The sequence below is a fragment of the Crocuta crocuta genome, unplaced genomic scaffold (assembly GCF_008692635.1).
Source record: "Crocuta crocuta isolate KB4526 unplaced genomic scaffold, BGI_CrCroc_1.0 scaffold36, whole genome shotgun sequence".
NCBI lineage: Eukaryota > Metazoa > Chordata > Mammalia > Carnivora > Hyaenidae > Crocuta > Crocuta crocuta.
This window is the reverse complement of record NW_027532203.1, coordinates 14,685,651-14,703,463: the sequence shown is the minus strand read 5'-3', so window position 1 is coordinate 14,703,463 and position 17,813 is coordinate 14,685,651. Positions and strand designations below refer to the sequence as shown.

Here is a 17,813-nt window from a genome sequence, read left to right as displayed (position 1 = left end):
TCCTTCCTCAGGCACAGGAAACATTAGTTCACTATAAATAACAACACATAGTTTATAGAATTCAAAAGGTCGTAGTCTAAAGGGGCTTCCAGCCTCTGTTTCCAAAGGCAAAGCTCCCCAAACCTTACCACTTCTCTTTCTTCCGTCCTGGCCTTCAGCTCAGGAGTCTGCAATGCTCGCCAAACAGCTAAGCTGCTCTTGATCAAGCTGGTGGTTTGTATTTCTAAGACTCTCTTGTTTCTGGGGCTGTGCTTGACCCCCAAAATGATCACTTTCCTTTTTCTTAACATCTCTCTCTTTTTTTTTAACCAACTAGCCTTAAAACTTTATAATAATTCCTTCCTCTTCCTCTCAAAATTGCAAGGCTCTATCTCCTACCCCTTCTTTTCCATTCCCAGCCCATTGTCCCGGGTTAGACCTTCTTAATAGTTTAACTAGTCTAGGCTATTGCTCTACGCTCTTAACTGGTCACCTGATTTCTGATATCACTGTAAATAATACTTCTAAAGCACATTTTGATCATGTCACTACTGTCACCCTCTTACTCCCTGACCCCCAACATTCTTAATAACCCTATTGCTCACAGAACAAAGACAAAATTACGTAGCATAGTATTCAAGACGTCCACGTTTGCTCCCCAACCTGCCAGTCCAGTCGTGCATTCTCATACTCTAAATTCCTATCAATGGAAAAGGCTCTAAGATTTCAAACTCGCCTCTTTCTGGAATGTGTGACTACCTGTTAAAACCCTGGCAATCATCCACACGAAAACCTGCACACAGATGTTTATAGCAGCTTTCTTCATAATTGCCCAAACTTGGAAGCAACCAGGATGTTCTTCGGTGGGTGACTGGATAAATAAACTGGTACATCCAGACAATGGAATATTATCCAGCACTAAAAATAAACAAGCTATCAAGCCATGAATAGCATGGAAGAAACTCAAATGCATGTTACTAAGCGAAAGAAGCCAATGTGAAAAGGCTACACACTGTATGATTCCAACTCTGCCGCATTCTGGAAAAGGCAAAACTTCGGAAACCATAAAAAGATCAGTGGTTGCCAAGGTGGCGGGGGAAGGAGACAGATGAATGGGCAGAGCATAGAGGATTTTTAGGGCAGCAAAAGTACCCTGGGTGGTACTATACTGGTGGACATGTTACACATGGGCCCTAGTCCATAGAATATACACACCAAGCACGAACCCTAACACAAAGCATGGACTTCAGGTGATTGTGATGCATGGATGTAGACGGAGATTCGTTGACTGTAACAAAGGTACCACACTAGGAGGCAGTGTTGATAACGGGGTGCATGTGAAAGGATAGGCATATATGGGAACTTCTTGTACTTTCCTTTCAATTTCGCCGTGAACCTAGCTCTTTAAAAAAAATAAAGCCTATGAAAAAAGACAAACCAAAAAAACCTCTCCAGCTATCTTTCAAGGCTCAGATAAAATGACACCTGCTACACAAAGCTTCCTGAATTTTCCCTGCCTGAAATGCTTCCCCTGAGTCTGGGCCCAGGACACTTCCACACCCTTTCCCCCCAGGGCACTTGTCACTGCTTACTTAGTGTTACAATGACTGGTACACGCATCCTATCTCCTCTTTCAAACACAGTAAAACTCCATAAGGTCAAGAGTAGTGTCATTGATTTTTATACCCTTTTCAGTGCCTCACACATCCCCTTACATACACTTACTTAATAAAATATTTGTTAAACCCATTGATACGCTAGTGGTGACTTTAGACAACAACTTTTGTTTACAGGTAGATAGCTTCAACTTCAACTTACGACCTTTGTGAATTTATGTACATTTTGCCAGGAAATTATGTTAATCATTTCTTATGTAATCATACCCTCAGTCCAGAGGTTAATCCATACGGGTATGAACTTTAGTTACAAATCCGAGTGAGTTCTATTTCAGAGATCTGTGTAATGCCTACTCAACACTGTACGTGCGAACTGACTCCTTCGTATTCCTTGTGAGTCAGGGGAGGAAAGGTAACCGGATGAGTGAGGAACACATTCAAGGTCCCTAGCAAATGAGGGCAGAGATTAGATTTAGAACATTGCAAGGTTTAGGAAAATGTTTGCATTAAGTCCCTGGGGTATGGTTCTCTGAGCAGTCGGTGAGTCATCCATGAAGGTGCCGATTAATACACAATGAGATTTGGCCAGCATCGTACATGCAATGCCAAAGAAATCCATCTTGTGGACAGATGACTGGCCTGTGAGTATGGTATGTGGAAGGGTGAGTTCTGGCCCAGCAGTCAGGACAGCTGGGTTTTAGCTGGTCCTGCCTACTGTGCGTCCTCAGGGGACTCATCCACTCACCTGTCTAAGCCTCATTGCACCGCCAGAGAGTGATAAGCACATCAAACTTAGGGAACCATGAACCATAAAGATCTTTCTACCTCTAAGGCTGTGATTTGGAGAAATTCATTCACTCAGTGAGTAGACCTTCTTGAGCGAGTGCCTTTGTTGAATCTCTGGGAAGAAAAAAAAAAGCCTGGAGTCCAAAGTGGGAGGGAAAAACTAATACATCTGAAAATGAAAATTAACATCTAAGTTGGGAGTAGACTAGGAAAGGAATAAAATAAGACCAATTTGTGGAGAGTCTGGGGAATGTTGGGGTAGCCCAAGTCAGAATAGTGGGATCAGTAATTCCCACTCGCACCAAATGACTGAGGAACTAAGGAAGAGGTGAGGTTGATTTCACCACCAAGGCTGGTGACCAGAAGTTCTCGGAAAGCCCCTCCTCTGCGGCGCTGATACTTGAACCTTGGTCTGTGCTGCTCAGCCGGCTGATACTAGTAGGTCTGAGTGGGGCACCCTGGCTGGTGTGGGAGTGAATGAAAAAGCCTGAAACTGGCACTGTGGCCGTCCTTTGTGACTTGAGTGACAGTGATAACGATTAGAAGCAGGAAGAAAGTCCAATCTGCTTTCTTCATGCCTTCCTGTTTCCCTTTAGTGGCTTGTGGGTAGAAGCCAGCCGGAATCCATCTGGCAGGGGAGACTGGCCGTCACCTCGAAGAGCACAGTAGAAGGGTGGACTGGGACTGAGTGGCCAGCCTGGAGCTCTATCCTGGGTCCACTATACTCACAAAGTACACTTCTTGAGTGGCCTCAGCTTTCTAGGAGTAAGCTCTCCCAGTTCTCACGGCTGTTTGTATGGTGCCATCCAGACCCACCTATGCGAGGTGGACCTCCATGCTGTACTGACCTGCAGATTCCTTGCTTCTTCAGTGGCCTGCTAGAAATCTCCCGCTGGGGGGTTTTGAATTAAGCAGGCTACAAAGTGGACTTCTCGTCGATCCTCTTCAGCCCGCTTCTACTCCTCTGTTCTCTGTCTCAGAGAGGCTGGTGGCCTCGCCTAGGCCAGGGAGCTTCTCCAGAAGCCTACGGGGTTCTCCTCACTTGGCTGGAGACCATGCCATCCCTAACTTTCATCTAGGAGGCGACTATAGCTTCTCTCCTCATTGGCTCCTGCCCCCCTTGTAGCCAAATTGACCTTTTCTGGGTGGAAATTTGATCTTGTCAACTACCAATTTAAAAACTGTTGGATAATTGGCCTTTTTTTTTTTTTTTAAAGATAAAGGCTACATTATTTAACTGCAACGCCCTGCAAATCACCTTGTGCCTACCCCTCTCAGCGAGTCATCTTAGTATCAATCAGCCCTTCTGCAAATTCTCCTTCCTCTGAGGCATCATACACCCTGACTACTCTTTACTCTGTTGCCTATTTTCTACTCAACCTCAAGCCTCCGTTTAAGTGTCAGCTCAGGTAAGCCCTGGTCGATTTCTTGGTTTAATAGATCTCCCTATTAAACAGTCTCTGACATTTTGTGCTTACCTCTTTGTAGCACGTGTCACAATTATAAAATTGCATGACCTCTTTAATGTCTCTTTCTCCCATTTAGTAAGACTGTAGGCTCCACAAAGGCAAGGACCAGGCCTGCCTTGCTCATTCTTACAGTCTTAGTACCTGGCTTTATTACTGATGCATGTAGGCCCTTGCTACTGTTTGTTGATTGAATGAATGTGAATGTTCATTGAATTAAAATGAATAAATTTCCTCACCCCGATCCCAGATGGGGTAGGAGTCTCTTATCTACATCCCCATTATACACTGTAATACTCATTTCTATTATTGCACTGACGTAAGTAATTGTACAGGTGTCTGCTCCCACCTCTGTTCATTCTTCAGTCTTTCACCTGCTGCGCCCTCCGCCTCCTGAACACTCCCTCAGGGCAGGGACAATTAATTAATCAAGGGTTTGTTTGAAAGCAAGTAGGCCCTCTAGAAATGTTTCCTGAGTGAATGGAAACTCAGGGACAAAAGGCCAGGATCAAAGGTGGAAATTCACAGCAGAGGACACAGATACCATCACAACGGATTGGTTTAGCACTGAACCTCGGGGATCACCCCTCATAATGGGGAAGCAGGAAGAAGAGATGGCAAAGATGAAGCCAATGAGTCAGAATATTATGCCAAAGAAGCCGAAGGAAGTGTTTCAAGAAGGAAGGGAAGGCCAGTTGGGTCAAATTTTGCTGAAAGAATAAGGAAGTTGAAGACTAAAAAAAAGTTTGAATTCCACCAAAAAGAAAAAAAAAAGAGAGGAAGTTTTGCACACTTTTAATAAAGTTATGGAGAAGGAAGCCAGACTATAGGCTAGAAGGAAGGGGCTGATTTCATAGGGGAGAGCAGGGCCGCATGTGGTTTGTTGACTTGGAGGCAAGTCAAGCTCTCCCACATGGACAGAATAAAATGAGCTTCAGAATGCTCCTTCTCACACTTTCTTCTCACTTCTCCTTTCCTCCTTAATAAGTACAGACTTGGCTGAATTCATGACTGAACAGTTTGAGTTCCCTTTTCTCATTGTTGGCATAATGCTTTTTGAATGTTATTTTCACAGCTGGCATGAAATAAAATTCTATTCCTTTTTCCAAACTTACATAAAGATGACAGTTGCTTTTCGTGTTTACTTCAGAAAATGTGAGTGGAATATAAAAATACAAACACGTCACTCTCTCCGCCATCTTAGAAACTGTGGAGGCCTGCTGGGAACAGGGCTCCTGAAAGAACAAATATGTCTGGAAGGCTGGGGTCCAAAGCCATTTTTGCTGGCTACAAGTGGGGTCTCCAGAACCAGAGAGAGGACACAGCTCTTCTTAAAATTGAAGGTGTTTATGCTCGAGATGAAACTGGATTCTGTGTAAGCAAGAGAGGTGCTCATGTGTACAAAGCAAAGAACAGCACAGTGACTCCTGGTGACGAACTGAATAAAACCAGAGTTATCTGGGGAAAAGTAGCTAGTGCTCATGGAAACAGTGGCATGGTCTGAGCCAGATTCTGAAGCAACCTTCCTGCTAAAGCCACTGGCCATAGAATCCATGTGACACTGTACCCCTCAATGATTTGAACCAACTGAAAAGTAAATAAATAAAGGTGTAGAGTTGTTCTCTTGTATTTTTGTTTTTAAAAATATGAACAAGTCATTTTTCTTCGCAAGAGGAGCTCAGATACATTTTTCTACCAAGAAAAAATTGTAAAATGCACTTAAAAAATCATCATGGTGGGCTCTCAAAAATATATTCGAGAGGGGCGCCTGGGTGGCTTAGTCGGTTAAGCGTCTGACTTTCGCTTGGGTCATGATCTCGCGGTTCGTGGGGTCGAGCCCCGTGTCAGGCTCTGTGCTGACTGCCAGCTCAGAGCCTGGAGCCTGTTTCAGAGTTTGTCACTCCCTCTCTCTCTGACCCTCCCCTGCTCACGCTGTCTCTCTCTCTCTCCTAGAAATAAATAAAATATTTTAAAAAATTAAAAAAATATATATATTCTAGAGCAATTACTCCAAGAGTAGCAACGTCAGTAATAAATTACATTCTTTTTTTTTTAATGTTTTATTTTATTTCTGAGAGAGAGACAGACAGCGTGAACAGGGGAGGGTCAGAGAGAGAAGGAGATACAGAATCCATAACAGGCTCCAGGCTCTGAGCTGGCTGTCAGCACAGAGCCCAACATCGGGCTCGAACCCAAGAACCGTGAGATCATGACCTGAGCCGAAGTCGGACGCTCAACCGACTGAGCCACCCAGGCGCCCCAGTAATAAATTACTTTCTTAACATGCCTAACAATATGTGTCTCTGGCACAAGGAGAGATGTGAACAAATTCCTTTTAACAAGGAACAGTAAATGATAAGGGAAGTTTCCTAAATTATCAACCTTGGAGGCTGGGAAATTTGGCCAGTTTTCAACTTAAAAGCAACCTCTGCAATGCTGACCAGGCAACCCCGCATGTGTTTCATGAGGGTCACAGGCAAGCCCAGGTAACACCGTCCCTAGTAATGCTCAATAAATTGAAAGGGAGTAGAATTTACCGGAAGCCACAAAAGACCCGTTGACAGGGAAATTCTCCACATATCCTTGAAACTGGAGATCTGACGAAAGAAATTACTACAGGAAACTGTTTTCCAGGATCAGAACTTGAACTCATAAATTGCTGACTGGTAGAAGGAGGTTCTTAGCTGAATTGAGATAAAAACAGCCCAGTCCACAGGGTTCTTAACCACAGGGGGTAGGTGAACTTGGATTGAGAAGAGTATATTTATCTTCACTCTCTTAACTGGAATTTAGCATTTTGTTTGATGATGGATGAAGACAACAAACTCCTAGGATTAACAGAAACCACAGATTTCTCATATCACCTTACAGGTGTTGCAAATCCTTTGGAATATCATTTATATTCATCATTACTAGTTATTAGACCCACCATTAGATTTTTATTTAATGTATTATAAGGTAGCATATGTTATTATATCAGAAATTTGGGGGTAAAAAAGATTTTGAGGGGTGCCTAGGTTATTCAGTCAGTTAAGTATCCAACTCTCGATTTTGGCTCAGGTCATGATCTCATGGTTTGTGAGCTCAAGCCCCAGTTCAGGCTCCCCACTGACAGCACAGAACCTGTTTGGGATTCTCTTTCTCCATCTCCACCCTTCCCTCGCACACTTTCTCTTTCTCTGTCTCAAAATTAACCTTTTTTTAAAAAAAGAAATAAATATTCCTTAAAAAACCCAGATATAAGTTTTGGAAGGCTGTGATGTTTTGGACTAACCTTTCATTCTGCGTTCTGTGCAATATCATTTTGGTTCAAGTATAATGAAGGGAAAACCTTCTACTTCACTTTGGATGTCTATTAAAACAGAATGCTCTAGGGCGCCTGGGTGATTTTGGCTCAGATCACCATCTCGTAGTTCGTGGGATCAAGCTCCAAGCCGGGCTCTGGGCCGACAGTGTAGAGCCTGCTTGGGATTCTCTCTCTCCCTCTCTTTCTGCCCCTCTCCCTGCCTTAAACGCACTCTGTCTGTCTCTGTTTCAAAATAAATAAATACACTTAAAAAAACCCAGAGTGCTCCAGTTAATTGCTGGAATTGGTGCAGACCCCAAGACGGTCAAGCTCAAATATGAATCGATAATATTGAGTCAAACCTTCAGGGAAGTGTTGAGGTCGCCAGACATTCATGGCATAACTAGTGGCCATGGGTAAGATATCTGGAAGAATTGACAGCCCAGGAATGCAGCTTGGTGTGGGAGGTGATTCACTTTTGAAACATTTCAGAACGCAAACAAGTCTGAAGTCAAACAGTAATGGAAGGGAAGGCACGCCTACGAGATTTCTTTTTATGGTTGGACCACATCTTGTTGATTTGACAGATACGACATATTCAATTTAACAACATCAAAGCTGTTTTTAGGATTTTGATATCCCTTGTGCCAAAGAACCCACCATTTATTGCTTAGTAGTAAAATATATTGATAATCAAGCCCAAGTTATTAATTCATGTTTTTCTCAAATTACTATTATCTATTGTAGCTACTCTCTTGGTAGAAAATCTTTTAAAAATCTCAAATTACTATTATCTATTGTAGCTACTCTCTTGGTAGAAAATCTTTTAAAAATCTCAAATTACTATTATCTATTGTAGCTACTCTCTTGGTAGAAAATCTTTTCAACAGAAATCTTGAAAACTTTATAGAAAAGTATCCCTGTGTCTACGGCCATACCACCCTAAATGCTCCCGATCTTATCTGATCTCGGAAGCTAAGCAGGGTTGGGCCTGGTTAGTACTTGGATGGAAGAAAAGTATCCCTGTACGGGCACCTGGGTGGTTCAGTTGTTAAGTGTCTGACTTCAGCTTGAGTCACGATCTCACTGTTCATGAGTTCAAGCCCCAGGTCGGGGTCTGTGCTGACAGCTCAGAGCCTGGAGCCTGCTTCAGATTCTGTGTCTCCCTCACTCTCTGGCCCTCCCTTGCTCACACTCTGTCTCTGTCTCTGTCTCTCTCTCAAAAATAAATAAATATTTTAAAAATCTTTTTTTTTTTAAAAAAGAAAATATCCCTGTAATGCTCCCAAGAGATAGAATCTCAGAGATACCTTTTTATCCCATATAGTCTAAGAACTATGAAGCATGTGGGATCTATTACGGACTGTACATAAAGTTATGCTCAAAATACCAGGAACATTATTTGAATAACCAAGGCAAACATTTCTGGGATTTTTTCCCCCTGACATCAGCCAGAGATTTTGCATACATTCTATTTGGTGCAAACATTCTACTTGGCGCCTAGATCATAACTACACATCTGATGAATGAACAATAAAATAGTACTGCTTGTGGTTTAACCATAACATATTCTCATTGTGGGAGGGATAGAACTGCATTTGCCTTGGCACAGCAACTTCTTGAAGATAAAGAAAGTATCATGAGTTTCTCATTATCCCATATCTAGAAAGAAACATTCATTCCCAGCAGCATGAGCTCACAGAATCTAGAACTTCAGGGCTCCTCCATGTTTCTCAAATGTTAATGTGCATGGGACCACCTGGGCATGTTGGATTGTGATGCCGTAGGTCTGGGGTGGGGATACAGATTTCATTTTTCTACCAATCTTGTGATGTCAGTATTGCTGCTCCTCCAGTCCTCTCTTAAGGGCTTATTTTTTAAATGTTTTTAATGTTTTATTTATTCCTGAGAAAGAGAGACAGTGTGAGCAGGGGAGGGTCAGAGAGAGAGGGAGACACAGAATCTGACACAGGCTCCAGGCTCTGAGCTAGCTGTCACCACAGAGCCCGACGCGGGGCTCAAACCCGCAAACTGTGAGATCATGACCTGAGCTGAAGTCGGATGCTTAACCAACTGAGCCACCCAGGCGCCCCTTAAGGGCTTATTAGGTAATGATGGAGAGACACTAGGGTTTGAGGATGAATAACACCAAACAGCCAGTGCCTCAGGAAAATTTTAGAGGTGGCACTAGTTAAGACTGAATCACCCTCATAAAAGAAAGAAGATATTGGGGCGCCGGGGTGGCTCAGTCAGTCAAGCGTCCGACTTCAGCTCAGGTCATGATCTTGTGGTTCATGAGTAAGTTCAACCAACAGAGCTGTTGGGCTTTGTGCTGACAGCTCGGATTCTGTGTACCCCTCTCTCTTTGCCCTCTTCCCCCCACCCCCCGCCCCCCACTCATGCTCTGTCTCTCTCTCTCTCTCAAAAATAAACATTTAAAAAAAGGAAAAAAGGTATTTCCACAATGATGTGATGCTAGCAAATTTTGCTTTACTCTCTCCAAGTTACCTAAGTCCTAGATAAAAATCAAGAGATAAAATATTATCCATAAACACCAAAGTGTTATTTTTCTTTAAGGAGTAAAGTTTCTTCTAGTGTTAATAAGCCTATGATATTAACTTCTTTGTGCTTCACAAAAGTTTCTAGAAATTTTCTTAAAATATTTTGGTAATGAAAGTACTACTTATGACAGTATTAGTCTTTTAGAGAGCCTGAAAGGCTACATTATTGTCTTTATATAAAAAATGGTTAGTACTTTTTTTAGTGGTAATTACCACCATTGGCACTTCATTGTATTTTATTTTTTAAAAGTTTTAATGTTCATTTATTTTTGAGAAAGAGAGCATGTGCGGGGAAGGAGCAGAGAGAGAGACAGCAGAAGATCTGTGAAGTGGGCACCAATGTGGGGCTGGAGGTGCCGGAGGGGCAGGAAGGGCTCAAACTCACAAGTTGTGAACTGCAAGATCATGACCTGATCTGTAGGACACCCAACAGAATGAGCCACCTAGGCATCCTGGAACTTCATTGTACTTTAAAACACATTGTTTTGAGGGTGCCTGGGTGGCTCAGTCAATTAAGCCTCTGACTTGAGCTCATGTTATGATCTTGTGGTTTGTGGGTTCAAGCCCTGCATCAGGCTCTGAGCGGAGCCAGCTTTGGATTCTGTGTGTCTCTCTCTCTCTGCCCCTCTCCTGCTCGTGCTGTCTCTTTCTCAGAAATAAACATTAAAAAACACATATACACACACATTGTTTTTTTTTTTTTTAATGATAGTACCTACACGAAGTGTCTTTTTTTTTTTTTTTTTAACAGCAAATGCTTTTAGGTCTCACTTCCAAACTAGGCTGATTGGACACAAATGCCTTTAGATATACTGTTTATCTTCTCTTTTATTTTTAAAGACTTTGCATTTTTAATGACCCTAATTTATCGAAGGATAATTCCCAGTGGTGCAGTCAGCATTCATTATTAATGTTTTCTATTCTAAGGCAGATGGAGTTGTGTAAAGCTAAACATGTGATTAGCACAATCTACTCCTGCTATAGATGATGTGTCAACCTAAAACCAATGATCCTATCACATATTTTCTCATTATAAGGAGAATAATCTTCCATAATTCTCTGAGAGCTCAATAATATGGATTTTCCTTAAGGAAACGCACTTGGTGCTTAGATGAAATAAATCTACTCTATTTTCATGACAACTGGTACAGAAATTTTTCCAAGAATCTTCCTTTAATTTTTAAAAAGGTAGGCAAAAGTGTGCCCATCTTGAGATAACTGGCATATAGGGAAGTCACCTGGCCAAGTGTGCCCTGGAAGGCTCCTCCCACCTCACAGGTGGACTAGCCAAACTGAAGACAAAGGCTGAAATAGCAGCTTCAGCTCCCAACAGGGCAGGACTCACACAAACTTATCCATACCCATGTCCTTCTCTATTTGTTTAGTGACCAAGCTCTATACCTATTTCCTCCTCCTACTTCTTGTTAATTTTGGCCTTGGAACTTTGTTTTACTGGATCCCCTGTTTTGTAATCCATCCTTTCTAGAAGAGCTTGTGCTTTCTTTCCAGGCTTGTATTGTTTGCACGGTCATTTTGGCAACTCTACAGGGCCCAGTGAGCTATGCTCTGGACAGCCACAAACGGTCCCTCGCTTTTTCTAAGAGGGCCCAGTGGAGGTCACCAAGGAAGAAGCCTAAAATGAAGGTACTGGATCTTCAACAGGGGGCATTTACTCCAAAAGAAACAGCAATGCACAATGCAAAAGGTTTATTTTATATTGGTTGGGGGTAGTGATAAAATTCATGCAGTGAGGCGTATAAATACCTCACTCAAGTGTGATGAATTTTAACATATGTACACATATATAGTCGTCTAGACTGATATATAGAATGTTTCCTTGTCCTTTTCAGCCAACCTCCATTAAAGCTAAACACTTTATTGACTTTTATCATCAAGTATTTCTCCTTAAAAGCTAAGTTCTTATAACACCCAGTCTGTCATTTCTGTGCTCACAGCACCAAGTAAAATGTCATTCACAATAAATTTAGCTTGAGTATTATAATAAGCAATATTTAAGTAATAAATTTTCTCCTTAATTCCAGCAAAATTGAAATTAGCCTTCCCCTAATTTACTGTACCATAAAGATTGCACTTCTGGATCATACAAATGGATGAAGCCCTTGGAGCCAACTTGAAAACTTAAAAAATTCTGGGTTTGAGGAGACATTAAAGGAGCATATCCTATGTGTTATATATTATGTTCAGTGGGATCTGAGGCAGCATGCCTCATAAAAACATTAATAATTACTGAAGAATATATAATATACAAATATGTAAGGATATCTCATATAAATACAAGTATTTACATTATGTTGGAGAAACATAGGCTATAAATAGCCTCTATCAACTCTTATTTGCCATCAGATAAATTCTAGCACCACCAAAATGACAAATAAAAACTTTTGGACTTGAAATTATGGGTGAGAGTTTGTGGACTTGTAGGTAATATATCACTTAAGAAACTTTCTACTTAAGTCACACCCTGCTTTCACAGCATGTCCTCCACAGAGCTTTCTAGGTAATCCAAGTGTAAGAAGTGATCGCTTCTTTTGAACTACTGCAACACTTTGAGCTTATTTGTCACATATCACCTTAAATTTTTTATAATGAAATATTCAATAATTTAAAAGGTGGGGACTATAGTATAATAAACACCCTTAAACACATCACCCAGCCTTAATAGTAGCCTTTTGCAAATCTTGTTTCATCAAGCCTTGTTTTTTCCCTAGAATAATTTAAAACAAACCCAATGCATCATGATCACGTCACTTCACCTGTAAATACCTAATAACACATTGCTTATTAAATTACATTTATTATATAAGTAAACGCTTTGTTCCAACATTATAATAAAGATTCCTTGAGGGCAAGTACTGTATCTTGTTTTCCAGTGAGCTCTTCTCAGTAGGGATTGCTACACAAAACCATAAATTAGATTTTTGATCAATACATGGCCTCAGACCATGGTTCTTAAACTTGAGTGTGTGTCCAAATCGACTGGAGGATTTGTCAAAACACATCCTGTTGGGCCACAGCCCCAGCATTTCTGATTCAGTGGGTCTAGGGTGGAGCCCAAGTAGTTGCAGTGCTCACAAATTCCCAGGTGGTAGTGGGTATGATGATGATGATCCGGAATCACGTTCTGATAATTCCTTCATTAGAGCAAGGAAGATGTTGACATTTCTAAACCTGCCTGTTAATTAATCAAACATTAGTCATATGCGAGGACTTGAAAGGAATACAGGGAGAAATAATTCTTACAAGACCCTACTCTCATGGAGCTACTACTATACAAGAAATATATAAAAAAGAAATACATGAGAATTATTAAGAAACACAGGTGCTGGAGTCCCATACGAGGAGGATCTTATTTAATTGGTAGCGAACAGGCATCAATGTTTTTAATGCTTCCAGGCAATCCCAATGCGTATTTACATACCATCACACCAGGCTTTACTGAAGAGGTGAGATTAGAATTTGTCCTTGAGTTATGAAGAAGATTTTAATAAACAGCTTAAGCAGGAAGGGGTTCCTGACTTCACTGGTTGGGGGTTGGAATGGCATGATGTTCTGAATGCTTTTTCTGGTCTTTTATTGTCAAATTGGCTTACATCCAACACCCAGGGCTCATCCCAGCAAGTGCCCTCCTCAATGCCCATCACCCATTTTCCCTTCTCCCCCACCCTCCATCAACCCTCAGTTTGTTCTCTGTATTTAAGAATCTCTTATGGTTTGCCTCCCTCTGCTTGTAACTATTTTTCCCCCTTCCCTTTCCCCTGGTCTTCTGTTAAGTTTCTCAAGTTCCACATATGAGTGAAAACCTATGATATCTGTCTTTCTCTGACTGACTTATTTCACTTAGCATAATACCTTCCAGTTCCATCCATGTTGCTGCAGATGGCATGATTTCATTCTTTCTCATTGCCAAGACATTTAACTATAGGTAAAAGTATTCAAAAACATGCAGAGCTCGTACAACACAGTTTGTATCCCTGTTCTCTTTGATGAATCAACTTCTAAATCCTCAGAGTTCCCATATGTAAAATGGGAATAAATAACCATACCTACATCATAATATTGTTGAGACAATTAAATAATTTTAGTGTATACATAAGGTACCTTAAAACAATGCTTAGCAAATAATAAGTGCTCAATGAATGCTAATTATTATTTATTGAACATTGTCTATATGCCAGGCAGGGAGCCAGAATGCGAATACTTTGCATTTGTATCCTTTTGACTTTACAAAGCCCTTGCACATTTTTTTAAATCACACTTCCTCCTTTCAGTGACCTTTAAGATAGGTAAGGAAAGTTTAATACCGCCTACCGGATGGAGAAAGCTGTTGAGTGACTTTTCAAGAGAGTGCGAGAGACTACTACAACTCCAGTATTTCAAACTCCCAAAGTGTGTTCTTTCCTTCAATACAAATAAGCAAGCAAACAAACAAAAAACAAAGCCAAAAGCAAAAAACTGTTGAAGAAGCAAGGCATTTATTCAGATAATTTACAAACATACCCCACTAAACATAAAACATGCCCATAGGAATCTCAACGATCTTCCATCATTCCCAGGTTATCCATAAATGGGATGTCTAACTGGTGGATAATCTGTATTCCATTTGGAGTTACATTTCTTTTTTTTCTTTTAATGTTTTATTTATTTCTAGGAGAGAGAGAGAGAGAGACAGCGTGAGCAGGGGAGAGTCAGAGAGAGAGGGAGTCACAGACTGAAACAGGCTCCAGGCTCCGAGCTGGCAGTCAGCACAGAGCCCGACGCGGGGCTCGAACCCACGAACCGCGAGATCATGACCTAAGCGAAAGTCGGACGCTTAACCGACTAAGCCACCCAGGTGCCCCTGGAGTTACATTTCTTATTCAGCTGTATTTCTTGTCAAGGATTGTCAGGTAACTCCACTGGAGAGAACCCTGCACTGAGGAGAAGTTCTTTCATTCTCTTAAGGAACATCCAGAAAGTGGAAAACCTAGAACTGGACAAGTTGGAACTAGAAAGTTCTCTCTGCAACACACACACACACACACACACACACACACACACACTGGAAAAGTTAACACAGCAATTAACATGTTCTTTCATGTAACAGGTACTTGGTGATATCTAACATACGTTATATTCTGGACCTGAACGACGAAAGGGTAAGAAAACAACAAATGTAATTGGGAAACATGAGTAATCATTAATAGAGAAATAAAACCTAAAACCTCCCAAAGTTTCCTCTACTGGTTTCGACAGGCAAGAACTTCAGTGAAGGATACAGCTCCTGTTGGTAGGTTTTCCATATGACTGAAAACAGATGTGTGGAAAATCTATTATTATCATTACTACTTCTCTTGCTCCTGCTACTTTACATTTGATATCCTAAATTTGAGTTATGAGCTAAAGAAAGAAGTATACAACTGAGATATTATGGCAAGGAACAAGATTTTTGTGCATTTTAATAGTAATTGTTAATAACTATTTTTAGCTCCAAACAGCAGAAAACCCTATTGGAGTTGATTTACACAAACAGAAGCTTCTTTTTCACAAAATAAGAAATATGAGGCTAGGAACCAAAGTGGAATGTGGCTCAATGATACTAGCAGGGGTCCAAGTTCTTTAATCCTACCAATACCGTTAGAGTGTAAGCCTTCATCCACGCACTTGTCATCTTATGGTCCAATGATGGCGGCCATGCCTCCAAACATTTCTGCTAAGAAGTGGAATGAAGCAGAAAAGCAAAAGGCACATAACCCTTGAGGCTGTTTTTTAAAAGGCTTTCCAGAAGTCCCACTCAGCAGTTTCCATGTATGTGACTCTAACAGGGTCCTGTTGGACTAGTACTATCCAACTGAAATATAATGCAAGCCACCAATGGGAACTACATACATAATTTAACATTTTCTAGTAGTCACGTTAAAAAGGTAAAAAGAGAGGAAAGTAATTTTAATAGTAAATCTCATTTAACCAAAATTCTCCAAAGTTTTTGACGTGTGATCAGTATTTTAAAAAATCAAGAGGGGTGCCTGGGAGGCTCAGTCGGTTAAGCATCTGACTCTCGGTTTCAGCTCTGGTCATAGGATCTCGTGGTTCACGGGTTCTAGCCCCAGGCGCTGTCAGCACATAGCCTGCTTGGGATTCTCTCTCTCACCCTCTCTTTCTCTGTACCCCTCCTCCTTCTCAAAAGAAATAAACATTTAAAGAAATCAACATGTATGGTTTACCTTCTTTATTGTATTGTTTTCATACTCAGTGTATACCTAAATTTAGATTAGCCACACTTCAGGTGCTCAATAGCCATATGCTGTCTTGGATAAGAAGCCTCAGACCAGTCACCAAAAGGACTCAGGAGGAAAAATGAATTGGTGTGGGCCGCTGAAAGTAGTGTATGTCTCATTGACATTAACAAATAATTCATTTAAGGAATGAGATGACCTCAATTTAACCAAAATAAGTCCCATCCATGGGTTATTCTAATGTAGGACGAACTGTCTTTCAAAGACCAAACAATTTCACCTCTATTAATAGAGCATTTATGAGGCTTATAATTTTTGAAGTTTTCCTCAATCAACTTTATATTCTTGACAATTCCTGGTGAGCAGGGTTATTTTAGGTGGTGGTTATTGATAGTCCTTCTTTTACTGCGATGGTTACTATAGAGCCGTACCTATCATTCATCAACTTACAGTGTTTCCAAGCATGCCCCACCCTTCCATGCTCATAGTGCCCCGCTGCTCCAGATTTCATGTAAGTTTAAGAAAGAATAACTCACTTTCCTACACTTCTGTTCAATTTTCTCTATCTTCCATTTCCATCACTCAGTTTTCTTATTCCATCTTCCTTGACTCTTTGTTTACCCTTTACATTTTCACTTTAAAATGATCATTACCATACTTCGAAAGTACACAAACTCAATTACAGCCAAGAATCTTGGGTGATAAGATTTTCTGAAAAAAGTGAAGAAATCTCCAACGTCATAACCGTGACTGAGTGAAGATATATATTAAGGTACAGTCCCTGCTGCTTTCAAGACTAGATAACGTAGGGTTCCAGTGCTCTTCTGAGAGAGAACATTGAACTTCTATTTATGGTGGCTCTGTGACGGTAGGGATTAGTAAATTCCTTGGAGGCCAGTAACTGTGCCAGCAGGCGTGGAGAGCGGCAAAGAATTCTGCAAAAGAATGAGGCCTAGACACACAAACAAAAATAGCTCAGAAGCGGAAATCGTTCCTAAAGCGCAGAGGCCTCGCATTTCCTGGGTCCCCTCTCTTCTGCTTCTTCAGTCTCCTGATCTGTATCCAGCTCTTAGTCTCTCCTTCATCCTTTGCGACCTCCACTGGCTGTTCAGGATGGACCCAATCTCCCAGCCTTCCGCTTGCCTCCTGGGGCTGGAAAGACTGGTACCCGCCGACACCCCCACCCCCCGGCCCGCCCGCGCCTGCGCAGAGCCTCTTATCGCGCGAACGCGCAGCCATCAACTCGAGTACCCCCGAGGCCCCAGGGATGCGAGGTCCGCCGTAAAGCCGCCCCCGTTCCCTTTGTGGAACGACGGGAGTCGCCTGTATCTCCGGGACTCCTCTTACTCCACACGACCCCCTCGCATTCCTCGGGATCGAGTCCACACGGGCGCGAGCCCGGCCTCAAAACAGAAACCTCAAGGAAACAGACCGAGGAAGGTCCCAAGGGGAAGGAACCCCGGCGCGCGGGCAGCACAGCCTCGGCCGCAGCTCCGCCCCCCGCGGCCCGCTTTCCGCCTCCGCATTGGTCCGCGCGCCCGTCAGTCTCCGCCCGGGGCCGCGCCGGCGGGCCTCCCGGCTTCCCTGCTCACTACGCCGCCTTACTGGCTGCCTCGCCGGCTGTGGGCCTNCGGGGCCGCGCCGGCGGGCCTCCCGGCTTCCCTGCTCACTACGCCGCCTTACTGGCTGCCTCGCCGGCTGTTGGCCGCTCAGGCCAGTGCGAGCCTGAGCCAGCTCCTGCTCCGCAGAGCTCGGCGGAGGGGAGGGCCGGACTCGCCCGCAGCTGAGCATCGCCTGGCTGGGCGGCAGGGCCGCGGCCTCTCCGCCGGCAGCACCACCTGTCGCGGGGACTTCGGGTGAGGCTCCGCGTGGCGCACGGTCGCGGG

The 17,813-nt window shown here is 42.5% G+C and overlaps 1 protein-coding gene across 1 annotated transcript in view; it reads left to right on the top strand.

Annotated features, from left to right (window-relative positions):
* Positions 1-17,574: 17,574 nt before the first annotated feature.
* The window catches only part of ME2 (malic enzyme 2), a 48,899-nt gene continuing 48,660 nt past the window's right edge, over positions 17,575-17,813 (top strand). Inside the window, exon 1 of the mRNA XM_077777577.1 lies at positions 17,575-17,783. The gene's annotated coding sequence lies outside the window, so the exon portion shown is untranslated. The remainder of the gene's footprint in view (positions 17,784-17,813) is intronic.